This window comes from Eubalaena glacialis, chromosome 2, assembly GCF_028564815.1.
Source record: "Eubalaena glacialis isolate mEubGla1 chromosome 2, mEubGla1.1.hap2.+ XY, whole genome shotgun sequence".
Classification (NCBI taxonomy): Eukaryota; Metazoa; Chordata; class Mammalia; order Artiodactyla; family Balaenidae; genus Eubalaena; species Eubalaena glacialis.
The window spans coordinates 89091177-89097251 of record NC_083717.1 but is presented as its reverse complement, the minus strand read 5'-3'; the positions used below and the strand labels follow the sequence as shown (position 1 = coordinate 89097251).

Genomic DNA, 6075 nt, shown 5'->3' with positions numbered 1-6075 from the left:
GAGCCACTCAAGCAAATTAACCCCAAACCAAGGAGGGTCGCTGGAATTGCTGATCTACAGTCAATCAGTCAGAAGCACAGGTGATAACCTGGACTTGTGATTCACGTCTGAAGTGTGTGTGTGTGTGTATGTGTGTGTGTGTGTGTGTGTGTGTTTGTAAGGAGGTGGGTGGCTGTGGAGGGCCATGTGGTCTGGTAGGACTGAGCCCATAACCTGTGGAAACTGATGCTGTTTCCAAGTATATAGTGTTAGAATTGAGTTGAACTGTAGGACACTCAGTTGGCGTCCAGAAAACTTCTTGGTGGTGGGAAACCCCCCCTCCACACATTAGAAATGGGGTGTTCAGAGGACCAAAGAGTGAGTTTCCAAAATAATTGAGATCGGTTCAAAAGTGACACTGAGATGCATGTGCACAGACACACACAAATCCTTCACTGTGTTCATGAAATTCACTTTTATTTAATAGAGTAAGAAGTTTGTCAGTGTGTGGGGGGAAGAAAAAAAAAATACAAACCTCATTAAGTAGAAGTAAATAAACTCATATTGAACATTTTTGCCATTTTAGAATCAGACAACAATCTGTGACTTCAGATATTGAATAAAAATGTAGCACATGTGCTGGTAAATTTAAGAGGCCCCCTACAGATGACTTTAAAATTATAAAATTACCTAATTTTATTTCCAAGTCAAAATCTAGAATAACTTTACGAATATCACCAACTAATTCATGGCTTCTTAGGATACATCCTCAACCACATGACAGCTTCTGATAACTGGAATATTACTTTTATGTATTAGTTCAAATACCTGGGAAAGTGGATCGGTTTGGTCTAGCTAATCTTAATGAGCCTGTCCACCGAGTTCACTGGTTACCTGCCACCTTTGGATCTGCTGCCCATTACTCACATGCCCATACCTGAGCAATGAACTCTGGAGGAAGGACAACTGGAGATGGGCTGCACGTAATGGTCACTAGGCAAGAAGGAATTGTCTGAAGGAAAACTTTTACCTGGAAGGGAGATATCATCATTTCCTCCCTGGCTTTAAGATTCAATGTTTTTCCATTGCTTTTTTTTTTAAATTTTATTAGAGTATACTTGATTTACAATGTTGTATCAGTCTCTGCTGTACAACAAAGTGAATCATATATATATATATATATCTCTGCTCTTTTTTAGATCCTTTTCCCATATAGGTCATTACAGAGTACTGAGTAGAGTTTCCTGTGCTATACAGTAGGTCCTTATTAGCTATCTATTTTATATATATAGTGTGTATATGTCAATCCCAATCTCCCAATTTATCCCTCCCTCCCATCCTCCCTGGTAACCATAAGATTGTTTTCTACATCTGTGACTCTCTTTCTGTTTTGTACCATGATTTTAGATTCCACATATAAGCAATATCATATAATATTTGTCTTTCTCTGACTTACTTCACTCAGTATGACAATCTCTAGGTCCATCATGTTGCAAATGTTACTATTTTTTGTCATTCTTTTTTATGCCTGAGTAATATTCCATTATATATATATGTATACACACACACACACACACACACACACACATATCCTGTCTTTTTTATCCATTCATCTGTTGACGGACATTTAGGTTGCTTCCATTTCCTGGCTATGGTAAATAGTGCTGCAATGAACATTCGGGTGCGTGTATCTTTTTCAAATTATGGTTGTCTCTGGATATATGCCTGGGAGTAGGATTGCTAGAACTTATGGTAGCTCTAAAAACAATTAATGCTGGAGAGGGTGTGGCGAAAAGGGAACCCTTGTACACTGTTGGTGGGCATGTAAGTTGGTACAGCCACTATGGAGAACAATATGGAGGTTCTTAAAAACAAACAAAACCTACGGGGCGGTGGTGGTGGTGGTGTGATGAATTGGGCGATTGGGATTGACATGTATACACTGATGTGTATAAAATTGATGACTAATTAAAACAACAACAACAACAAAAACTACTAAAAATAGAGCTTCCATTGCTTTTAGGATCGATCCTACAAAGGCTGGTGTGACTGGGCCCCTGCCTCGCCTCTTCTCTCATTACTCTCCGCTCTTTCTCTCTGCTGCAGCCATGCTGACTTTGCAGTTTCTCAAATCACCCTTGTTTCCATGTTGCCCCACAACATTTGCCTAGGCTTTTCCCTTTACCCACCTAATAATCATCCTTTAGATCTCATTTCAAATTACATTCTCAGTGTCTTTGAAGAAGTCTACAGAACAACTTACTTCTGGAAATTAGAGCTGCCAATTCAATTCCATTTTGTTATGAAACTAATTGTGTGAATCTGTTGATCGGGGTTCAGGACACACTAACCCAAAATATGACACCGTGGCATACTGAATATTTTCAGCTGAAGGAATTTGAGAAAGAGCATATGTAGAAAGGACTCTCTGACCTTCCCCTGCAGGAGATCGTAAGACCCTTATGTGAGGGGTGCCTTTTCTATACCCAGAGAAAATGTTCATCCTCATCTCCAAGACGTCAAGAGGAATTAGACTGAAAAGGCTTTGCTATTTCCCCTAATTTACCGCATTAAACTCATACCCCTTTTTGTCCTATCATATTTTCCATGACTTTCTACTCTTCTTCCAACCAAACAGAAACACTCTCAGGTTTAACCACTTCTTCAGGTCTTCCTTTTCTAATGAAGTTTCCGGTGTCACGTGAAACTTACAATAAACGAATTTGTATGCTTTTCTCTTGTCAATCTGTCTTTTGTTAGAGGGGTCTCTGTCAAGAACTTAGAAGGGTAGAGGAAACAGCTCTTTTTCTTCCCTACTTCAGTAACCAGTTAAGAGGCTGTCAAGGTAGTCAAAAAAGAGGAAGTTTCTAGGCGGTGAGAAGGGTCACACTGTGTTGAGTAGTGATTAGCAAGGAGAGAAGAGTTAGTAGCAGGGGAGTAGTACTACTCTCAGAAGTCACCTCTCTCATCTCTGAAGTCTCCTCACATTTGCTACTTAGGCAGTGAATTGTTCCCATAGTATTTTTTTCTACTCCTTATCTGAGATGCTCATTGAAGACCACATTTATAAGGTACAACTTGATCACTATATGTGGATGGCTTGGTGCATTATATTTGGAAAGTTTTTAATTATTATTGAGTAATAAGTAAGCTTTGTTGAAGCCTTGTCTTTCTTTTTTTTAGTGTTTGTAATATACTTTGATTTGATTGGATTTTTTACTGACGTATAGTTAATTAACAATGTTGTGCTAGTTTCAGGTATACAGGAGAGTGATTCATTTTTATATATACATATATTAAGATTAAGTTTTATATATATTATATAATATATATATATTCTTTTTCAGATTCTTTTCCATTATAGGTTATTACAAGATGTTGAGTATAGTTCTCTGTGCTATACAGTAGTTGCTTTTTCATGTTCTTATTAGGTTTCATCTTCCCGCATTTTACTTTTTAAGATGCATTTTTTTTTAAACGGGAAACTTTTTTCTGATGATGTTAGTCTATGGACTATCATGGGTCTCTAAATTCAGAAATATATATTAGTAAATATTCCCTTCCTCATCCCTACATTCATGGGTAATCTCCTGCTAATTATTAGCATGGTGAAGTAAATTAAGGAAGCTATTATTGGGTGTATATGTTAATAGAGTGATAATTGGGTACCAGTGGGTAAGAATTAAGTAGGAAATGTCAAGGTGAGTTCAGAGACGTTTCATTAAAGGAAAAAATAGGAAAATGCTGAGGAGCTTACAATCAATTGCTTATTTTACACCAAATGGCTTTTTAAAATTATGGTCACAAAAAGTGGATCAGCAGTAAAATGTACATTTGAGCTGATACAAATTGCCAGAAGAGAAATAAATATCGACACGTTTCACATTTGAGGTAGATTAGATAAATGTTTGATTTTTTTTTTTTTGTGGGAAAGATTAAACTTGTTTATTAATTCATGCAAACATTTTCCAACTTGGGAAGAGAGAGGGCAAAGCCAGTAGAAAAGGCCTTCTAAGAAATGAACTTGAATAAGAGGGAGATTTTAGGATTTACTCTTAACGGACTCCAGGGGGAAACAGAATAACAATTTACAGAAACATTCTCACCACATTTGAACAAAATACAATTTTATCTGTAATTTTCAAACTCATTTTCCACTTTAAAGGCGGTTAAAACTCGTATTCTTTTCCAGAGTTTAAAATGACTTCTGGTTTTTAAATATTTCCTTGTCCAGACAAGTTCCTACTTGCCTCGATAGGATCTGCGAGCTTACAGGAGAGCACACTCACTCTCAGTCCACCCCTTGCTCTATGAGATAAAAAAAAATTTAAATAAATTTTGCTTCTTTCCAAAAGAAATTGCCACTTTAATGCTGTTTTCTGTTCATCCGTCATTGCAAGAAACTCATTTACCGTGAAGCCCAAAGTCTCCTCAGCAACACGTCCTGTGAGACTACAGGAATGGAGGGTACCATCTATTTCGAACTACTTTTGTAGTTTCATCATCAATGTTCAGTGTAGAAATGTAAGCATAAAGAATTCCATAGATAGGATCAGCTTTTCCTTCATTCTTCAAAGCTTTTACCTTTAATTGTTCAACTGTATAGACATCAACTATTGTATTTAAATTTGTGGATTCTTTCAAATAACTGTCAATTTCATCATCCAGAGGATTCGTTTCTTTATTTTCTCTTATAAAATTCAATAGGATGTTAGCTTCTGGTGTATCTGGATTAGTTGTAATAATGGTTTTTGAGATTACAGTTGCTGTCATGCAGTTCTGAAACTTGTCAAAACTTATTCTTACATCTGAGGCAAATATTACTGTTTCTCGTGGCACCCAGCTCTGTGCAAGTAGAATAGATTCATTATCCCAACATATCATTGCAAAAGAAGACTCTGTCTCATCATAGAGTTTAACTTCACACCTCTGGCCTTTTCTTCGGTCTGAAGTTGTAAAGTATTTTGGCTCTCCAACCGACCTCACAGCTGCAAGGACATTAATAATTCTCCCATCAAGACTGTGTCCGTTTGCAACGATGTCACCCAATGAATAATAATCACAAGACTCTTTAACAGGTAAGTATATCAAAGAAAGTAGCTTCGCATCCACTTCATAACTGGAACAAACTTTTACCATTGAGTGATTCTCACTGAGCAATAGTTTATAATCGCTAGGAGTTGCAGGGCTGAACTTTTCTTCTCTTTCTAATTCCTTTCTTTGGATCAGGGGATTTTCAATTATCACACACTTGCCAACACGAAAGCCATCAGAAAGTGATCTGATGTAATCTTCCTTGCCCCACGATGTTGCATTTACAAAATGGGTTGTTGAATCACGAATGGTGAAACTGAAAGTGTACCTTTCTGATCCAATATTTTTTCTGTCTGGAAAGCCTTTGACATCTGTTTTTCCAATAACTATGCCGATTATTTTTAAATATTTAGTTAAAATATAGTACAAGGGCTTTCCTGGTGGCACAGTGGTCAAGAATCCGCCCGCCAATGCAGTGGACACGGGCTCGATCCCCGGTCCGGGAAGATCCCACATGCCGCAGAGCAACCAAGTCCGTGCACCGCAACTACTGAGCCTGCGCTCTAGAGCCTGCGAGCCACAACTTCTGAAGCCCATGTGCCTAGAGCCCGTGCTCAGATTAGCCATATTTGGATGCAGGTCTGAAAGTGCAGTAAAGTTCTTTGATGCAATGGAGTTAGCCATTCTTTTACCTCAGGCGTCCGCGCCAGCTTCTCCCGGGAGCGCTCGCTTAGCCGCTCCTCGCACCTGGACAGCGGTCCACCACACACAGGCCCCACCTGGCCGCTTCTCCACAGCGCGTTCAGCCCACAACCCCAAATGTTTGATTTTTGAACATTCATTTCAAACAACAAAATTGAAATAACCTAAAATTTTCATGAAAGCTGTGCTGACATTCTACATCAGTTATGCCTTCATTTTGAAAATGGTCAAGATGGGAAGGGGAGGTAGGAAGATGGGATTCCACGTAAAATTCATCCAAAATATTTTTCTAAGAGGATTTGAACAACACACTTAGGATTTCAGGGATGCCCATTCTGCATATAACGTATCTATCTGCAA

General features: G+C 38.3%; 1 pseudogene; it reads right to left on the bottom strand.

Moving 5' to 3' along the window:
• Nucleotides 1-4193: 4193 nt before the first annotated feature.
• LOC133085190 (meiosis-specific with OB domain-containing protein-like) lies at nt 4194-5819 on the bottom strand (annotated as a pseudogene).
• Between the last annotated feature and the right edge of the window lie 256 nt (nt 5820-6075).